The sequence below is a fragment of the Anoplolepis gracilipes genome, chromosome 9, assembly GCF_047496725.1.
Source record: "Anoplolepis gracilipes chromosome 9, ASM4749672v1, whole genome shotgun sequence".
NCBI classification, from domain to species: domain Eukaryota; kingdom Metazoa; phylum Arthropoda; class Insecta; order Hymenoptera; family Formicidae; genus Anoplolepis; species Anoplolepis gracilipes.
In genome coordinates, this window is record NC_132978.1 from 5,563,400 (window position 1) to 5,585,837 (window position 22,438).

Consider the following 22,438-nt stretch of genomic DNA (forward strand, 5'->3'; position numbering starts at 1 on the left):
TCAAATCATTCGTACAATTGGTACAATTATTGTTGATAGCCGTCAGCCGTCACTGTTTCATTCAGTTGCGGTAGCTCGTAATAAAGCACGTCTTTCTGGTCCTACCAGAGCAAAACTTTATATAAATATTCCGTTTTGACGTTAATGTGAATGATTGACCGGAGTCCATTCATGATTTTTTCACTTGGGATTATCAAAATAAATCCACTTTTAATCATCAGTTACAATGCGTCACTTAAAACTTTTTTTTTCTTAAATAGATGACCTTGAATTTATAACAAAGCATGATCAATTACAAATGAGTAAACACATCTTGATCAAATTCGGATTATGTGCGCTATTAGCGTGGTGAAAAGAATAACAGCTTAGCTTCAAATAGTGTAGTGACAATTATTTGATGCAATACATTGGTCTTCATAAGCAGTAAGGATGTAAGCAATTAGGCGTTTTGTTTGTATTTTTATTCTTAATCTCTGAGAAATATTATGTTTGCATAATCTCACTCATCAATCAGGAAGCATCAGTAAGTTGTGGAGTTTCAGCCGACATCTTACAGTTCCAGTGTCAAACTATTGAAGCACATAAACACATTCTAGAAATAAAAATTTCTCTTCGATACAACTTGTCTAAGCTTTTTTATCAGTTGTATTGAACGCTTGATCTCAATAAATGCTTCAATACAATTGTTCTAACCAAGTTAATTAAATGAGACTTTTTACACGGAGCGCTACTGATTATTAACCATCCTAGAGAATCAATCATCTGCGAAATTGAGTGCTTGATTATCAAACCAACTCGGCTTGATTTTGAATGAAAAAATATCCTTGTATAGTTATCTAGTCATTAGATATTCAGCGTAGATTGGTCGGAATCCTTCCACACATAAAGATCAAACTGCAGTCAATGTAATTGTTGTTGAATCATCTAAAATGCCGCTAGTAAATCAGCAATGCACTTAGTAACATCACTTCTCCGCTTCTTTGCCAGCTGTCACATCGAATGGTCAGCAATAGAAAACATAAGTTTGTAGGTTATATTTAACTAATATTTATGCATGTCCTCCTTGTTATTGTATCTTACAATACTTGCTGCAAGTCGCGATTGTGTGGATGCATCACGACATAATGATACACCTTCTCGGGGTCAACCATTAATAATCATCAAGTACTTGTGGAACCGTTATCGAAGAAGTTGTTGCATATTGCGTACCAGAAGTAAAGAGATTTTTATCGAGTAATTTACTTAATAAAGTAAATCAAGACATACAATATTAAAAAAAGAAAACGATAGATAGAAGTAGTGATATAGTAGGGATTCTAACTCAGGAGCTCGAGGGGGGTGCGAGGGCAGGGGGGAACCTTGGGTGCGGGGGGGATGACGTCACGCAGGTCCGCAGCGCGGTTGGTAGGCGAGGGGTTTGCGAAGAGGGGAAGAGGTCCGCGGCGCAGTTGGTAGACGAAGGGACCGCGGAGAGGGGAAGAAGTCCGCAGCGCGGTTAGTAGGCGAGGGGACAGCGGAGAGGGGAGAGAGGTTTGCGGCGCGGCCGGTTGACGAGGGGACAGCGGAGAGAGGAGAGAGGTCCGCGGCGCGGTCGGTTGACGAAGAGACAGCGGAGAGGGAAGAGAAGTCTGTGGCGTAATCGATGGGTCCGCGAGTAGGGAGAGGGATAGAGAGAGACGGCGTGATATGTATTCGCAACGCGATAGAGAGAGACGGCGCGATAGGCGTTCGCAAAGCGGTAGACGGAGACGGAACGATAGACGTGTGGTATAGGATAGGATAAGGAGAGCGCTATGTGCATTGTACATAGCGTAGGACAAGGAGAGCGCGCGTAGTGGGAAAAGGAGAAGATTACAATAGAAAGATAGTGTGAGAGAGAAAGAAGGAGAGTGAAGAGAAAGGATAGCGGAAGCGCAATAAGTTGGAGGCTAAGGCGTACGCAAGAAAATAAATTTTTTTTTATGTTAAGTCTTTTATATACTAAAAATATTAACTTATTATATTAAATATTAATTTATTATATCTAATTATATATAATATATGAAGGAAGAAGGATGGGATAGATAAAGGAAGCGCAAGCAAGCAATATATATGTTTAACATAATTTTTATTCAAAAAGTATGTGTATTTATACATATAGTGTGTGCATGCGTGCGTGCGTGCGTGCGTGCGTGTATGTTAAAATTAAAAATATGAAAATATTAAAATATAATGTAAATAATGTAATATAATGTAGTATAAAATATAAAATATAATATAATATAAAATCTAAAATATAATATAAAATATAAAAAGATATAAAAAGATATAAAAAGATATAAAAAATCTAAAATCTAATAAAAATATAAAATTTAATAAAAAAAACTAAAAATTAGTGGGAGAGAGGGAGAAGGGAAACGCGTGACGGCTGCTTCTGTAACAGAAAAATGAACGTCTTTATTAATATTTTTAAAAATATTTAAAATTTGAGCATATTATATTGAGATACTTACAATACAAGGGACTCCACTCCGAATAACCTGCGGAGGCAGAAGATGTCCGTGTACAAGTATGGGTAAAACTCATCTAAGAGGCGGGCACGGGGGCTATCGCCCCACAAATCTTCTCATTCCGCATATTTGCGGCGGAAGGTCCGCACCCGACGCACCTCTTTCATGTGCGCGATGTTTATGTATCCCGGGATGAGATTGTGATAATATTTATATTCCTGTAAAAAAAAGCATAAAAATATAAATATATTATAAATAAAAGATAAAGCGTATAAAATAATAAAAATTACTTATATCACCGAATGGGATGTGGTAGTAACGATATTGGTAATGCTGAAAAAGATAAAAGCGTATAAATATAAATATAAATATAAATATAAATATATTTTGAGGGTAAATATATATATATTTATTATAAATAAGAGCGTATAAAATAATAAAAATTACTTACATCCTCGAATAGTACATTCAGCAACGCTCGGAACAGAGCACGGGCCAAATTCCTGACCCAGCGAAGTTCCACGTGACGGTATCCCGTCTCGAAAATAGCATCCAGAATCGACATTATGCTTGACATTTTTTTAACTTTTATCGAATCACATCACTTGACTGGATCACAGACAGGCACTTTATGACAGCTCCAGCGGAGGCTAGATAACGTCTCGGTAAAAAAAAGGGGATGAGCATGACATAAGAGTTAGCAATAAATGCTTACTCTTTATAGCTGATAAAGAATTAAAAACTGACGCGAACTGTCGCTCCACACAGCATTTATACAGATAATTATAATTATATAGCGACACAATTAAATAAGCATCTGACATCTATTGAAACATTGATCAACATCGATCTAAACATGTTTGAACCCTATCATATATCAAATAAATATCTTAATATCATGACGAAATATAATACCAGATGCAGCTGCATCACTGAAATGTAATATTCACCACACAGATGTATACATGGCTAAGACATGGCTAAGAGATATAATACTTGCTACAGATTGATCCAACTATGTTTGAACCACTATTATACATCAAACAAACATCTATCGAACCATGTTTGAACCACTATCGTACATCAAACCTACGTCGATCAACATCAATCGAATTATGAACAACATAAATTTTGATATTTTTTTTTACGTTTAAAGATGTCAAATATTCCACTTTCATTGTCTGCTGAAATGCAGACTAATAGAAAAATGCAGCACGTACTGTAATATAATACATGCTACAAGGAGAGGATAAAAAAGATAATAATAATAACACACATGTATTGTAACAATAGTTTATTATAAATATGGATTGATCGAACCTTTATGATGATGACTCGACCACTAATTGAATAATTTAAATACATTTTGTAAAGCACAATTTCGTACATATCTATCGCAACGCAGAGTAGCATCTAATTTATTTAAAGCAGGAACGTCATCATAGTCGTTATCCAATGTCTCGATAATAAGACCGATTCTCGCATCATCTTCCAGTAAATTTGTCATCCATTCTCGTTTTTCATGTCCTTTGACATACACTCGAGAAGATGCATCTTTCAACGTCACGGCGTCAGTGATTAAACGTTTGGCCCTGTAGTACGGAATGTTTCCATCTTCTCATTGCAGATTGTGATGTTTTCCAATCAACCATGTAACTTGAGATCTCTCAGATCTCATGAGCAATACGGAATGGTGTAAGACTCGTAAAAATATAATGAGAGAGTACAGAGCCTTTTGTCAGAATCGCAATTTCTTTCACGATAAATTTTCCTCCAACGATAAATCCTTGCAGATCCACGAATGGTTGGCACAACCATAATGAAATGATATTGGCGAGAACTACGACGGACGACTGATGTCGATCATCGAGTATTGCTAGTTTTATGTTATAATGTTATAACATTGGAGGGGATTATTCCTGATTCATGTAATTTTGTGGACAACATTTGTCAACGGGTTATATTCGACAATGCGATCGTGCAAGATGAGGCAATATGCGATAGTATTTGCGGGTACGTCTTGCTTACATTCAAATTCTATCCTTACGTTCACGGTATTTTTGACAGACTTGTTTTGTCGCGAGCAGTCAATAACCGTAAGAAAACTGCACTCTAGAAAATTTGCTATGGTAAATAATACATTATCATTATTGCATCCGTAATAAGATTTACGAAAGCGCGCGTACATGTCGAATAGGATAGCGTATCTCTTTTTATCAAAATCCAAATTTAAATCATTATACAGATAAAATTCAGAGTTTAGATAGAGTTTAATGTTTGCCAATTTGCAGTCGTCGAATTTGGTAATATCTTTCGACGCGACATTTTTTCTATCAGTCTGTAGTGTAAAGATTTCGTATCGCGGTTTCTCCAGCTGAGAGGCAGTTTTCACAATCCACGAATGCTTGGTCGTACTATGTAGCAAAGGAAATTCGTATAGCTCCCACGAGCGGAAACTCATGTTCAAGTATCTACCGCTCTCCAACGCTCGTAGCAAGGACAGTTTACTAATTTCGTTCAATATTACGTGAGGCATACGCCATTGTATTTTGTGTAATTCAATCTTCGCTTCAGCCGCCTGAGCTCCAAATAGACAATTGTTGTCGTTGCGTGAACGTATTAGAATCAATTCATGACGAGCGTTAATCATAACGCGCTTATAATCCTCGCAAAATCCAAGCAACCCAAAGACTTTAAAAATTCACGATTCACCGCGCTGAGCTTCTTTTTAGCATAACCAGACACCTGATTATTGTCACCAGACACCACTCGCCTCCTCGCAAAAGTATTGTCCCTCGTAAAGATATTGTCTCTCGCGTGCTCCGTTTCGTTCAACACGAGCATACTATTTTTGACGTCGTCGTACGGTAATTTCCTCTCTTCGAAAATCGAGCAATCGACTTTCTTGATCTACAACACGTATTGTTAAATCAGTAATGCTTCGCACGACGATCGGTAGATAAATGATTTGCGCGGGTGTTTCCGATATCTTATATCCCGGTGGTACCGCTCGGAGAAAATTCATGTATCGTGTGCGCGCTTGTTATTGCTATATGCATCAGCGGTCACACTGCATTCTATACGAATAATATTTACGTTAATAATATTTATCGATATATCCGATTCGTATCATTTCTGCGGCTGCAATACACGATTTGAGAATCCCAACAAAGATCCTATGTTGTTGGGCTTATTAAAATTTATTCTGTATGTGCATTTAATTTCACTTTTCAACGTATTATGATTAGCGCGAATCACTATTGGATATTTCTCATCATTGTTATTAACAATGTTGTGCGAATTATATTGTAAAATTGCATGCGTTAAATATTCATTTATACTATGCAATTCGTACGATTCCTCGGGAATCGTAATTTCCTTGTCGTCATTGTCAAAGTAAAATATATTATTCGAGGAATTCACGTTCGGTATCGTATGATAAGTTTCAAAATCCGTTAAACCAAGTTCGTAATCATCATCGTTTAAATTTATGGCTGGAAAGTAGCTTACGGCAAGAACGCTACTCTTACCAGTCAACGTAATCGTTTGAAGAAATTGTAGACGCAATTGTCCGCAAATACTAATTATAATAAGTAAATAATAAAGAGGCAATAGGAGCGAGGAGATGTGAATATAAAATTATAAGTTTTTTATATATAGATGATATGTCGCAATTGTATTGACATTAAGTACATTAGTAACATTCTATAGAATGACGGAAATTATAATAAAGATTTGAACGTTTCGATTCATGTTTTGAATCCTCTTCAGCATAATATATAAATTAAATAAATGAATTATAAATAAAAACGAAATTAATGATAAAACATCGCATAATAAAGGCGTAAGACATGTGTGAACAAAAAATCCGTGATCGTATTCGCATGATTAAAAGGATCACTGCCTCAGAACCGCTGTACATATTTATCGCATGTTAGTTGTATAAATTACATATATATAAAACGATCCAACTTGTTCGGCTCTTTTTTTGTACGGCTTGCATAATAATCCCGCGAGGCAATTCTCCGAGGTTTCCAGACCGAGGGAGGTATGCAGTTAGATTGAGGGATTAAGTCTGTATTAATAAAATGAGTATAATAAATACCTGTTTGTAATAAAGTAATTTACCGTTAGTTTGTGTATAATGGTGGTGACTCAGAAAAAGCTTACAGAATATGCACTCCGTTTGTGTGTTGTTGAATCTATGGTATATATATCGCGACAACTGATGTTTAACGTGTGGTTATGCCGATGGTACAGATGGTAATGAGCTCAAGGGCGAAAAATACATTTAAGATGGAAAGAGTTAGATAGGTGACATTAGATCTTAGGCAGTTTGTTTATTATATCATCGTAAATAGCTGGCAAACATTCTATATCTGTTTATAGATTTATGCTATTTATTTGTCGTTTAATGTATAACATTTCAGATATCAGTCTTTTTGTGTAATAGGGCTCGTTGTCTAGTATTTGTGCATTGTCCCAATCAAAGTCATGATTGTATGTTAGGTGGTCAGTGATCACTGATTTGTTGTTATTGGACTTCATTATGTTGGTCTTATGTTCTTTTATCCTAGTATTCAGCTTTCTGCCCGTTCCATTTTTTGACGATAAAATCGACACAAAAATTGAAATCGTACCAAAATTTGATAATCTACATCAGAACAACATATTTGACCTCAAAGACAATTGGTTTATAAATTTATCCTCTACACACTTTCCTAGAGAGATACAAGGCTTTCTACAATTAGGCGATAATTTCAGCGTACCTTCCACCTCTAGATCTAAGATAGCTACCGATTTTATCAAAAATTTTGAAAACAGTCTAAAAAAAGTTCCTGCCGAAAAAAGAACATTGTTGAGAAGTCGAACACAAACCATCATTAAATCACTTTCCACAACATCCTTTCCACAAAATGAAACCACTAAAAAACTAATCAACTTACAATCAACTACTAACAACTTCTTAAAAGAAAACTCGAATCTTATCCTTACCAGAGCGGATAAAAGTAACGTTACTGTTGCTTTGGATAAAGACAAATATACCCAAATAATGGAAAATTTATTGTTAGATAAAGAGACTTATATTTTATTAAACAAAAACCCTATTAATAAACTAATCTCAAGCCTCAATGACATACTGAAACGGTGGAAAAAACAAGAATACATCTCGACCATTGAATATCGTAAAATGTCCTTCAGTGAAGGTAATTTACCGCGAGCATATGGGTTACCAAAAATTCATAAGATTAACATCTCTTACAGGTTGATTGTATCATCTATTAATAGCCCATTATACAACTTAGCCAGTTGGTTACATAAAATCATGTACGACAGCTTCCCGAAACCGAATAGTCACATTGCAAATAGTTTTGATCTAGTCAACAAATTATCTAATTTACATATTGATAATGATTATGAGCTGTTTTCGCTAGATGTAATCTCATTGTTCACTAACATCCCGATCAATTTAGCAGTAGAAAGCATATCAAAGAGATGGCAACATATCACAAATAATTGCAACATCCCAGAATCAGAATTTTTAACAGCAATAAACCTAGTCTTAAACTCTACATACTTTGTCTTCAATAACAAATTTTATCAACAAACTTTTGGTACACCAATGGGCTCCCCACTCTCTCCGATCATCGCCGACATAGTCCTATAAGACATAGAGGAGAAAGCATTGACGTTATTGAATTTTACCCCTCCCATTTACTTCAGATACGTGGACGACATATTAATATCGGTACCTCCAAAATTTATTGACGAGACATTGACAATTTTTAATTCTTTCCATAACAGAGTACAGTTCACTGTAGAAAAAAATGACCACAACAAGATTAACTTTTTAGACCTAACACTCATTTTAATTAATAACCATCTAATATTTGACTGGTACCATAAGAACACATTCTCGGGTAGATATCTCAATTTCTATTCCCAACATCCTAACAACCAAAAAAGAGGCACTGTAATAGGCTTAGTTGATAAAGTATTCTTATTATCACATCCCACGTTCCATGAAAAGAATATCCAATTTATAATAAAGATTTTACTGGACAACTCCTATCCAACCGATTTTATATTCAGAACAATTAACAACCGCATAAAGTTTTTAATCAACAATAGACCATCCGACAGAAAATTACAAACACTCAATAATAACTCATATTTCACAATTCCATATTTGCATACAGTAACTGATAAAATAAAGAATGCTCTAAAAGATGTCGACATCAGATTAGCCTACTATAGTATAAACAAAAACAACAAATTTATTAAGACACACAAAGATCCTATCCCTAGTCCCATGAAAACCAACGTGGTATATAAAATTAATTGTCTAAATTGCGACGCTTCTTATGTTGGTCAAACGGGCAGAAAGCTGAATACTAGGATAAAAGAACATAAGACCAACATAATGAAGTCCAATAACAACAAATCAGTGATCACTGACCACCTAACATACAATCATGACTTTGATTGGGACAATGCACAAATACTAGACAACGAGCCCTATTACACAAAAAGACTGATATCTGAAATGTTATACATTAAACGACAAATAAATAGCATAAATCTATAAACAGATATAGAATGTTTGCCAGCTATTTACGATGATATAATAAACAAACTGCCTAAGATCTAATGTCACCTATCTAACTCTTTCCATCTTAAATGTATTTTTCGCCCTTGAGCTCATTACCATCTGTACCATCGGCATAACCACACGTTAAACATCAGTTGTCGCGATATATATACCATAGATTCAACAACACACAAACGGAGTGCATATTCTGTAAGCTTTTTCTGAGTCACCACCATTATACACAAACTAACGGTAAATTACTTTATTACAAACAGGTATTTATTATACTCATTTTATTAATACAGACTTAATCCCTCAATCTAACTGCATACCTCCCTCGGTCTGGAAACCTCGGAGAATTGCCTCGCGGGATTATTATGCAAGCCGTACAAAAAAAGAGCCGAACAAGTTGGATCGTTTTATATATATGTAATTTATACAACTAACATGCGATAAATATGTACAGCGGTTCTGAGGCAGTGATCCTTTTAATCATGCGAATACGATCACGGATTTTTTGTTCACACATGTCTTACGCCTTTATTATGCGATGTTTTATCATTAATTTCGTTTTTATTTATAATTCATTTATTTAATTTATATATTATGCTGAAGAGGATTCAAAACATGAATCGAAACGTTCAAATCTTTATTATAATTTCCGTCATTCTATAGAATGTTACTAATGTACTTAATGTCAATACAATTGCGACATATCATCTATATATAAAAAACTTATAATTTTATATTCACATCTCCTCGCTCCTATTGCCTCTTTATTATTTACTTATTTATTAATCGGAGCTCTTTATATAATTTTACTAATTATAATTTTAATAAGACGCATAATTGTATTCAATTTTTCTTACATTCTGTCTAAAATATTGCACCAATTCCTCGGGCAGTCGAAGATTTCCAAAACTGTCAAAATATACAACATTATTTCCCCTCTTTGCGTATGCTACCCAATGAGTACCAGGGCCCTCAACGTCGTCCAAATTGACAATGCAGCTCTCGTTTCGTTGCACACCGCTTATCGGTAAATTATTGTGCATGAAAACGCAATAATTCTAAAGAAAGGTATGCGCATACCTCTTGCAAGTTGTTCCAATTGTAAGTTAATTGTTACACCCGTAGGCATTTTTAACGTTTTTTTAACGTTTTTTTTCTTAACAGTCGTTGAGAACCGCTGTCCACGTTTGTACGGAGCGAGATAAAGTCCACGACCTTCCATAGCATGATTGTGACGTTGTATTTCTTCGAATTGGCGTTGCGCGGCCTTGCTATTGTTTACAGCCTTTGCGATTCCCGTTGCTCCACCAGCCAAAGAACCGACTACTCCCAACAATGGTAAAATCGGTAAAATACCACCACGCTTCGCTACTGGAAGTATTCGTTTTTTCAACATCTTTTTCTTTTGTGGTGATTTTTTCATCTTCATTCTCATACCAATTTTCGTTTTTGCCTTCATGGTCGTCCAAACAGCCGTAGCAGCCGCTCTTTCACCAAGAGTCGAATCCCTCGCGATAATACGTTCCCGCACCTTCACAGCTAGTATACGATCCGCAACGTGTCGTTCGCCGAGGTCGTTGCTTCGCGAGTAAGCTATACTGTGCTCGCGACACGCAGCGTCCAATGGATTGATACCTCGATCGCCTCTAGCCAATCGTTCTTTTAAATGAGTTCTTGGTCCGCAAAACTGATATCCAGGAATATGCAATTCGATAGGAAGCGCGTTTATCGCACGATTCAATAGACCGCTACCTCTTATAATTCTCGCTGACATTCGTAACAATTTTTAATGGTGCTGGACCGTCGATATGTGTTTGCTGCCACGGTAAATTATAATGTCGCAAACATCTACGATACCGTTGTACTTCAAAATCAGCCTTTATATGTTCGACAAATTTGTCCCACAGTTGTTCCACGTAGCGGTTAAACTGTCTCAATAAAATAATATGTGGTATATATTGCAACTGTTCAGAGGTAAGCTCGAGAATATGACTGTCGTCCGACAGATGAAAAACCATTTTCAATACTGAACGGTTTCGATTCGGTGCACATTTATAAATAGGTCCTCCCATGACTCATTCTCAAAATGCGATTTGTGCGGCAAGCGACGATAATCAAAGTTATAAATTTTGATAATAGACTAATGCTTGAAAAAAAAATACGCAAGCATGGAAACATATTACCAATTACTACACGCGGTATTATTTGCGGTCCTTCGAATTGTGGTAAGATTAATGTATTGATAAGTCTAATTGAAAGTCCTTATGGTATTCGCTTTGAGAACCTGTACGTATACTTAAAATCGCTTCAACAACCGAAATATCAATATTTGGAAAATTTATTGACACCGATAGACAAAATTGGTTATTTCACATTCTCTAATAATAGTGAAGTCGTTCCTTTAAGCGAGGCGCTTCCGAATTCCATTTTTATCTTTGATGACGTGGCGTGCGATAAACAAGATACGATAAGAGAGTACTTTGCAATGAGTCGACACTCGAACGTCGACTGTTTCTATCTTTGTCAAACGTATGCCAAGATACCCAAGCATCTTATACGCGACAATGCGAATCTGTTAATTTTATTTAAACAGGATAGTACAAACCTGAAACATGTGCACAATGATCATGTAAATACTGACATGTCATACGATGATTTTCACACATTATGCTAGAAATGCTGGCAGCACAAGTATGGATTCGTAGTTATTGATAAAGACAGCTCGCAGACCAATGGACGATATAGAAAAGGATTTAATGAATTTGCGATACCGTAGAGTGGTTAGTCGATGTCAACACATCTAACAACGTCTACAAAATATCCATCATGATAAACAACAATGATGATGATGAACGTGAAAAGATTGTGAGAGAGATTGCAAAAACGAGCGAATCAATTCGCAAAAAATATCACGCTTTAAAAACTGGTAAAATTGAGGAAGACGTCGCTTTGGAGAAACATTTTAGGCCAATCACTGAACCTCTAAAACAAATTATTGAGAATACCATCGATGTGGAATCTGATGCGTCGAAAGTGGAGCCGTTTGATATACCCAGAGAAGAACAAGAGAATATAAAGCAGAAACGATCAAAAATTTCACTGACTTATGAAAAAAAATCAAATGGGGGACGAAAACGATCAAACAATTCATTGATAACTTCTACACCAAATCAATCAAAGCGAATGAAACAATCGACTCCGATGAAAGCTGTACAAAAACCTCAAATAATCTCGTCTCCTTCTGTTGAGGAAATTTTTGAGACCACACCCAAAGCGGTTGTGACGTCGGTTCAACGTCAATTACAAACATCCGAAGGTTAGAATATGTTGCAAGAACATCTTGGTCCGCTCAGACAAAGATATATTGGAGCAATTTTGAGCCAAGATGAAAATAACGAAATGGATTACGTATATGGTGTTAAATTTTCCGACGAAGAAATGATGCTTGGCGATAAACATTTCAAAGTGGATAAGAATGATAATATAATTATCGATGGAGTAAAATATGCGGAGACCCTGGGTCTCTACGAATTAATTTTCAAGAGAATTCCCGACGATGCTGCATATACAGAGAACGATATGCATAAATATAAAAGTATATTACTGGCGACAAACGCACATAGACGTGATAGCAATGTGCGTAATCCAGTATTGGGTAACAAAGGATACAAATATAAATATATAATCGCTTCATTATTTCCTATCAAAATAAAAATTGGAAAAGGTATAAACCTATCACACACTATAACACTGAGTGAGAATAAAATTGAATACGTGAATTGGAACGATCCCAACGAATTGGTAGATCGTTTGCGGCTGCTGGAAGCTTCGCGTCGAGCAGGTAACAATGCCCATGACAATGAAATCTTGTCAATTATCGAAGAGTTTCGCGAGGCGGGTCTTATAAATTAAACAACATTTGGCGATACTAGTCATTCTGTCAAAACATTTGGTATTGAAATGCCAATTAATAAATTTGGAGTATCGCTCGGTAGGTCGAATAAGGCATACTATGAATGAAACGGATTACTAAAAAATTATGTGCGAGATAACGCTCTGTGTCTGACTAGCGCCAGCTTTGACGCAAGATTGCGCAAGATACGACGTGTAGCGCAACCGGAAGATGATAACGATGCTGCTAACAAACGGTACGTTGAAATGAGTGTTGAACTTTTGAGGAATCAGCAGAAAGAAATTGAGGAAACAATTATTGCGTTCGAAACGCACGTGCAAACGCTTCAGATAATGATGCATGAAATGCAGAAAATGCTTCAGACACGTGTGCAAACTACATCCGACTTAAGAAAAGATACATAAATAATTATATATGAACTTTTACATTATTATGAAATATGCCACGATCAAACATGCAAGAAAAGAAAAACAACTCTGAAAAGCGACAGCTCGTGGAAGAATTGCACGCTCTGGCGAGAAGAAATTTTTCGTGTAGACGCGTCATAGTACGCGGATACGATGATCTGTGGCAGGCGGACGTGGTGGAGATGCGTCCTTATGTACGAGCCAACAAAGGTTTCAATTACATACTCACTGTTATCGGATGTGCTGAGCAAGTATAGGTGGGCCATACCGCTCAAAAGTAAGAGCGGAAACGAAATGTCTGAAACAATCGCAAAACTAATTCGAGATGGTGGAAGATGTCTGAAAAATTTTCAAACTGAGAGTAAAGGAATTTTACAATGCAAATGTGCAAAAACTCATGAAGAAACATAACATTAATCATTATTCAACGTATTCTATCATGAAAGCCTCGATCGTGGAACGATTCAACCGCACTTTAAAGAACAATATTTGGAAATTGTTTTACGCTAAATGGTAATTACAAGTAGATCGATGCTTTATCCCGACTCGTTGCAGAATATAACGCGCGAAAACATCGCACTATTAATATGAGAACTATCGATGTTACTCCTACAATCGCTGATAGACTTTTAAATACAATATACAACAATGTAAAAATTGCTGCTCCAGCGAGATTCAAAGTAGGTGATTCGATACGTGTGAGTAAATTCAAGACCATTTTTGAAAAAGGTTACACACCAAATTGGTCGACCGAAGTGTTTAAAATTGTCAAAATACAGAATACTAATCCCGCGACATATCTATTCGAAGATTTGCGCGGAAATCCAGTAGCCGGAGGATTCTACGAATACGAGCTACATAACGTTGCTAACCCCGACGTGTATCTCGTGGGAAAGATGATACGTAAAAAAGGAGATGAAATTTTTGTGAAATGGCTGGGACTTGATAAATCGTACAACTCTTAGATACATAAAAATAATTTATTATAAACATATAACATAATAAAAATATACATAAATTTACATGAATGAATATATATATATAATTTATATTTACAATAAATAAATAAATTATTTACAATTATTTACAATTTTATAATGTCCCCACGGTAACGTATCAGTAGTTGTAGGTACGATATACCGCTTGTCGTCGTACGGACTTAGAGCAATTTTTGTTTCGCGAATGGTGTATACCTCGTGTAATCTTATACACGATTGACTATGCGTTATTTCAATCTCTTCGTTCAAACACCGCGTGTAATCGTCAAACGTTATCGTTCTCGCAACAACGTTACTCTTGACGCCTTTTATCTTTTTCGTATCCTTCTTACCATCCACGCGCAACGCATACATTTTTGCTCTAAGCCCGATAAATTCGGTCATTATGGTACCGTTGTTTTCATCCTTCATTAGACCCGGTACCTTTTTATTCACGAGCGGTATACCGTACGCATTGTCTATCGCATAGTCGCTCGTATCAAATCTGCTGATGTCGCGTTTCATATTCTCGTACACATCGTCGCACTCAATGTGATATATAAGACTATCCGTGTCAATGTACATGACTTTGCATCTCTCCCGATACATTGGTACCATATAATCGTGGTGAAATTCGTACAAACATGTCTTGGATATATCGAGAATACACATACCCACGTAAATTGGTTTGTAGAATTTCACCTCGAGTTTACGTAATTTTACAGTGATTAGATTTTCCGAAAAAACGCTCCTGCTATGAAAATTTGGTTTTGCAATTAATGCCTCTGCGCCGTATCTTCCGTTCCATTTTGTTAAAAGTTTAACATCTACGCGATTGCGCACATTTTCCATCGTTTTGCCAAACACGGCATTATTTATTAGCTTGTACAAATTTTTTTCAAATTCATTTTTCGCCAGTGTTCTAAATTTTGTGTTAAGTTCTATATAAGTACGGAGCCACGGAGATTGAGTGAATTGTAATATACGATGAATTTTTGCAACACGAAGACCGTGACGGGAACATTGCTGCAGGTTGCGGTAGTGTATCACGTAACGCTTCTTATCGTATAAGGTTGCGAGAAGCTTGTCCTCGCGCTTGCCAGGTGGTTTGTCGCGTGTCGGATAAAACGGTAGGTTGGTCAGTGTGCAAATTGTGAAGATGCTGCGGATACTCGAGGTCGACTTCGAGGATGTAGCCTGTAGACGAATCGAGCGGATCGATGATACATCAAAATTAGAGACATTATTGACCCACTGAAAATCGGTATAGGGCAATGGTTGACACATTGCCCATCCGTATAAATTATTAACATCGAAATACATCAAATACGTTGATGGTTTCGATGAGTCATACGACTGCATGTACTTGTTATTAGCACGCGCGTATCTGTTGGAACATTGACTCAGACCACCGCGTATACCTCGTTTGATAAACATAACCATGTCAATGTCTGTGAGTAATTCAAATATAATTTTCGTATGTTTTAACATGGCGTCTCACGTGTAGCCGGGAAGAGTATAGTGTTACGTCCCAGCACCAAAATTTTTTCCATTTACTTTTAAGAAACACCAAACTTATAATTTAAATCCAAACAACAAGTTACCGACTACATTTTAGCCGATAAGGTATTCACTACAACAAGTTATAGTGAACTACGACAAGTTACCCATTATAATCGTTACCGACTCTAGCCGACAGTCCGAAATGTTAATCATAAAATAGCCGCTCTCCCACCACCATAGGACTCCCCCGCTATTCCGAATCCTTAGATAACCCTTCTTACGCGTCCATCCCACTCTTCAACCCTGACCCGCACAAACCAAGGGACCTTGAAACAGTCCCAAAAATCGACACATCAATTCGAGACTCTGAGCGATGCACTTCTCTCTCTAGAAGTGCTTCTCATCCTTGCAATTCTATTTCGATTCCATTTCCATACCCTGTTCCAAGTCAACACGCTTTCCACATCCACATTCGTTTCCATTTCAGTACGCGATCCTATTCCACATACAGTTCTATTTCAACATCATTCTACTTCACGCGAGCGCATATTATATCGTTACTTCATTATACTACGTCCGCACAGCCTGCGTCAGTTCTCTGTGCCGATAACTCTCTGATTTATATTCACGCGTCACGACTGTAACCATCCAATGTAAGTTTAGTCAAAATATACTATACATACATTTACGAAATTTCATTGTGTATTAATACCAAAACGTACCTGAACCTAGTCCGCATTTTCTACGTTCGGCGTCATATTAAGTTCCTATCCAACCCTCAACAGACCTGGTTTCGACCATTAACCAAACCAATGACATAGCGGTGCAGACAATTGCACGCTCGTTACTACCCCTACCCAGCCGATATCGTGCTAATATTCTGCACATACGGCACTCCTACCCTAAGACTAAAGCTTACACCTTCTCCTGATAGCATCGTGTTAATATTCTGCACATGCCACCTCCTTACTTCAAAACCAATGGTCGAACCCAGCGAACACGTGAAACTAATTTGATCTTTTTGTAGATGCCAAAAATAAGAAGAGGCGGACACAAATTCCACGCGCGACGTTTATACTACGAATTCAAATATTCGCCCCCGTCAGTGAAGCGGATAGTGAATTCTTAGGGACGGATCGCCTATATTTTGACTTAGAATACGAGGCGTACTTTAACCCGGCTCTACGAGTGAAGCAGGTCAAACCTCTGAGGACGGACATCCGCATAAAGTCTATGGGATATTTCCCGTGGCCGCGCAAACTAATACCGTTGGACACGCAGCTACCGTTTCCCCCTCTGCCGCCCGCGAATTACGTACCGAGAGATCCGAGGAAGACCCGCTACCTCCAGATACGCGACGAGATATTATACCTAAACTACGGGTGTTCCATCCCCGAGCACTGGGGTTCCGCGGAACAACCGATAATAATAGATTAACATTACGCGGAACGAAATATAATAATATCTTGTAGTAGCGTCACTTAAAATACGAAACTTGGAAAACCGAGTTTTCTTGTGCCGACACTTTTTACGACCGACCCTTTTTTTTTGCTTCCTGCGCTTTGCTTGGGCCAGCTTGCCTTCGGCTAAACCCTTCCGAAATAGTATTTTCGCTCCGCGCTACCGAGGTCGGTTTACGACCGACCCTTTTTTTTATTATTTCCTGTGTTTCGCGTTGACCACTCTCTCTCTTGTCGAGATTTTCCCGAAAATAATACTTGCTTCCAAATTAATACTCGTTCCAAATAATGTATAACGTGCGTTTTATTTTATTCATTAAATTGTAAACAATCAATATCTAAACTGAATAAATACAAGAAACCTATCTTTCGTTATTTAATTATTTGTACTTCTTCCTTGTTCCGACCGCAACTAACAACAACACTTTATACGGACAACAATAATAATATTTAACCATAACTTATTGACAACACACCTACATGTGTTACAGACGACTGCGTCCCGCACAGGAAGGCCACCCCTCCCCTCCCGTCGTCGAAGCGCGTCATCGATTAGAAAACGTCCGTTGCACCTACATCTCGGGATTCGCTCACAAATTAGAACTTACCCCGTATTGCGCATTTTGCCTTGTAAATTTCGACAATATTGATAGAGACTCTTACGCGTACTTCAACGTACACCTCGCGATCGACAGCACGCGCTATTCCGGCGTGTATTGCACGGCCTGCCTCCGTAATCTAGCAGAGTTTTTCCCGTTCGACTGCGACCGGTGCGTTAACGCTTACGCCGACTTCCTCAGAGATTTAAGAAATATAAACATCTCTTACTATTCGTTAGCGGACCCTATTAAAGTCTTCGTTAGCGGAACCATTCCCGAGGGGTTCACATCGCGCGACTTCCCTTAGTCGGTAACCGCCATTTCCTTTTTTTTGTGTTTGACATTGCCGCATCATCATATACGGTAACACCACCTCCATATCTCTATTACATCGCCTTTGGTAAGGGAAAAAACATTTATTATCCGGATAGGCCTAGTTGCGGGGAATCCCCAGAAGCTTAGCTTCTGAAATACGCGACCGGTCAGGCGAAAGGTTCGAGCACTCTTAGGAGCCGCGACCCCGCTTGACGTAACAATAGTAATACGCGGGGTCGAGCCCATAACTCTTGATACAACTCTCGCGGAAATTTTCAAAAATGTCGACTAATAACAAGACATCAATTTTGAGGTATAAATCGCTATATTCGCCTAGCGTTTGAATTGAGAATTCCACACAATCTCAGCGTGCGCGTAATCGCTCTCGGATACTGTGTTACCTGTCAAAGAGCTGTAAAATGATTCTCGCGCATCTTGCAATTTATCTACGCAGTCAATGTACTCGTACGGGAAGACACTTTTTCTTGTCAGTAAATTGAAATCCTCGGCGGATAAATTTTTAAATTCCATTTGTAAAATTTTGAGTTTATCCTTGCTCAGAAAAAATGTCGAGACTTGTTGTGAGAAATTTATATGAATCTATGAAACGTAATTTAATGTGATTTCCCGGTTTGTCATTCGTATCCTTAATATCTTTTGTAAATGAAATATATTTTTCTTTTGTTACCGGAAGTAAATCGATTTCTCCTTCGAACGCTGTGGCTATTTCCTCGATTATAAAGTGAGAATCATAACCGGATAAATTGTGAAATACTATTGGAATGCAAAAAGATTCTTTGTAATTTAGATTGCAATTTGAATGCGCGGGACCTCTGTACCGTCCGGTCAAATGACAATGATCGCGTACGCGCATATCATCATTTTCCACGAATGGTTTCTCACATATATGACACTGAGTCGCACTTCGAAATTCTTTCCATTCATCTTGCGTTAAATTTACCATGGGGACATTGGTTGTTAAAATATTTTCTACACGTTGCGCCAAATTTTTAAGTTCGTCGGCGAACCACGCAACGCAATTGGCTTCGCGACGAGAATGATACGCGGATAACGAATTATCGTACGAGCAATGTACATAATAAGCGATACTACATACTTAGTGATGTTGATAAAAATTTTCTTCTTTTTTCACCAAAATGCACTCCAGATTGGCATATACGACGAAAGGTAGTCGCTCCTTCCTGTTGTAGTTGGCGAATGCGAGCCACCTGTCTTTATCGCTCGGTAACCGGATAGCGCAGTCGTTCATCTTTCCACAGTCTACTGTATGCGACTGTAGTTTCTAGTCCGAGTAAAAATAGTGCATGCATCTGTAAAATAAAAGTTAAAATTTTTATATCCTTGTTTTAAATATTTTTAGACAGTTTTATTAAATATACATACGGATCGCAAATATATTTTTTAGCCTTGTGTTTGCTGAGTTGTGAACTCACGAGCCTGGATAAATTCTTGATCCACGCGAAATGTCCGATCTCGCATCTTGCACGTAGAGCAAGTTGACGTGCTTGTCCCTCTTTTGCTCCGTAAGGCGTAACGGGATAATGTTTTCATTTTCGATGGTATACACATTGATTGAAATATCATTATAAATTTCAAATTTTTTAATTTGATTAAGAGTGACTAGAAACTCAATATCTTAGAGATTCAGTACTGTTGTATAATGTGGGTACGATGATTGTCGGTCTGTGTTTCTTTTAACTGGATACAGAGCAGCCACCACCGCCCACGCAAAACATGCATTGTCTTGAGGTTGCACGTTAACCATTGCTCGTTTTATTATTATCTTTCGCGGTAATTGCACGCAACATCTGGCGTGCATAGGATTATATTTATTTATATTTACAGTCAAATTTAGTATATGCGATAATGCCCATCCGTTATCGCGTTCCTGAAATTCTTCGAGCGATGCAAGGGTGGGCTCGATGACTCGCCGCTCATACCACTCGCGTAAATCGGATGTATGAAAGAGTTCAAAGTTTCGCGTATTAATTGATTTATCGGCGCGCTTATCGCCCGCCACAAACTCGTCGTTAAACACTGTATTCACTTTCACACTGCTGTGTTTTTGCATAACGGTTTGCACGTGCTCGAGCACAATGTCGCTCGCGTCTTCCAAAAATTGATGAGGTTCGATGTGATTATAATTTATAACCGCACCTGTCAAGATACGACCTTCGAACGCCGTATCGATCTCTCGCCAAATCGATTCATTTTCTCGCGAACTGCATCCTGCATCCACGTGTACGAAACGCCTGTGCAACACATTTTTCAATCCTTCGAGTCGCGCGATTTGAGCAATCAGCGATTGTCGATTTCCGATCGATAATCGTGGTCGTTTAATTCGACTTTGTTCTTCCAACGACTTGATACATTCGTTACATTGCGCCTCCCACGCAATGTACTCCTCCACTGAATTTACCCGGGTGGATTGCTCCCACACAATTTTCCGCCATGTTTTTTAGACCGAAGAAGATGCACGATTCGAAAATAATGGAGGTGCACCTATTTGCAGCGATTTTATATCGCGATTCATAGACGTTTCTATCACGCATTTCGCGATTTGTCATCTAACGATGACGTTATGTCAAAAAAATTTTTTTGCTTTATTTCAAATATTAGCAGCTGCACATCGATGCTCGAAAGTTTTGCAGTATCAAATTACATACAGCTGCATTTCGCGATTTGTCATATCTCGTTGGATTGTTACCTATGGGTGACGTCATCTCAAAGATTTGTCATATTTCGAATATTAGCAGCCGTATATCGGCGCTCAAAAGATTTGCGGTTTCAAATTACATATAGTTGTCATTTAACCTTGACAATTTTGCGGTTTGTCACGCACACTTTAAACATTTTAGTAAGATTCGTTAGCGCATGGATAATTTGTAGTTTCAAATTACATGCAGCTGCGAGTTACTTTTTGATAAATTGTTACATTTAGAATATTCAGGTGTGATTTCATTAGAAAATGTTGTACCTTGGCGCATGGAAAATTTTAAGCGCATTTAGCTAAAATCTTTGGGGATGTAATTATTAATTAGCAGCTGTATATAGGCGCTTGGAGAAAAAAAGCTTGCTGTATCAACAATCATCCCCTCCACATTGCAGTGTGTAGTGCTAAATTGTGTTTTAATACTTAAAATAATTTAGTATTGTGTCAATCGTTTGTGGTCTCCGCTAAAGGAAGCAACATGAATTATTACGTCCCGATTACGGACACTCTGCCAAAGAAAGAGTAAGTTTTATTTTTTTTTAATAATATTTTTATTATTTATATTAGTATTAAATAATATTTTTAATATTTATATATTAATATTATATTTGTAATAACATTTTTCTAAAATTTTGTAGCATTTCATCCGAGTCTCGTCGCGCGGGTCGTATCTTGGGAAGAAGGTATGCTCCAACCCCGACATCATACAAATACTTGGAGATTGGAATAAGCGTCGGAGCTATGTCATATGTAGAATAAAAAACCGAGGCAATCAAATAGTATTGCCTATCATTATCTGGCACTCATTGATGCAGAAACGTGCTGATATTGAACAATATGTACAATCGACTGAAAGTGAGCTATTATAGATCTGCGATCTATCTATCCAAATGATTACATTAACTGATTCAAGATTGTTAAATTAACATTATCTAATAATTCTTTGTATATGCATCCGCAAACATTGGTGCATTTATTCGATTTTGAAGATTGTATCGATCATATACATTTCTAGCTGTGTCAGAATACATATATTGTTAATGAAAAGTTTAAACAATTTGTTAGCATTTTGCAACGCAACAATATCACTGACGTTTACGGTGCGGTAAAAGTGATACGTGAGAGTGATGCGTTTGACGGCAAATCACTCGTAGATTGTGAATTGTTAACATGTGCTGTAAATGATTTACTCTATAATGTTTGCAATAAATAAATTACCGTTTTTATTACTGATTTTTATTATTTCTTTCTTCGCCTATTCTTTATAAAACGTATGATGTATATAGTTGGATCTACATTCATTCTGCTAGAGATGTTGAAAAATGCTGATGTAGATGAGACGTGATACTCGAGTTAGAGGGAGATGAGAGATGTGAGATTAAAATATATATTTGGGAGGAGCGTGTACCATAAAAGAGTTTGCGACCATCCTTGTGA

The 22,438-nt window shown here is 37.4% G+C and overlaps 1 pseudogene; it reads left to right on the forward strand.

The window, feature by feature from the left end:
* Positions 1–11,919: 11,919 nt before the first annotated feature.
* On the forward strand, positions 11,920–13,005 carry LOC140669627 (uncharacterized; annotated as a pseudogene).
* The last annotated feature ends 9,433 nt before the right edge of the window (positions 13,006–22,438 follow it).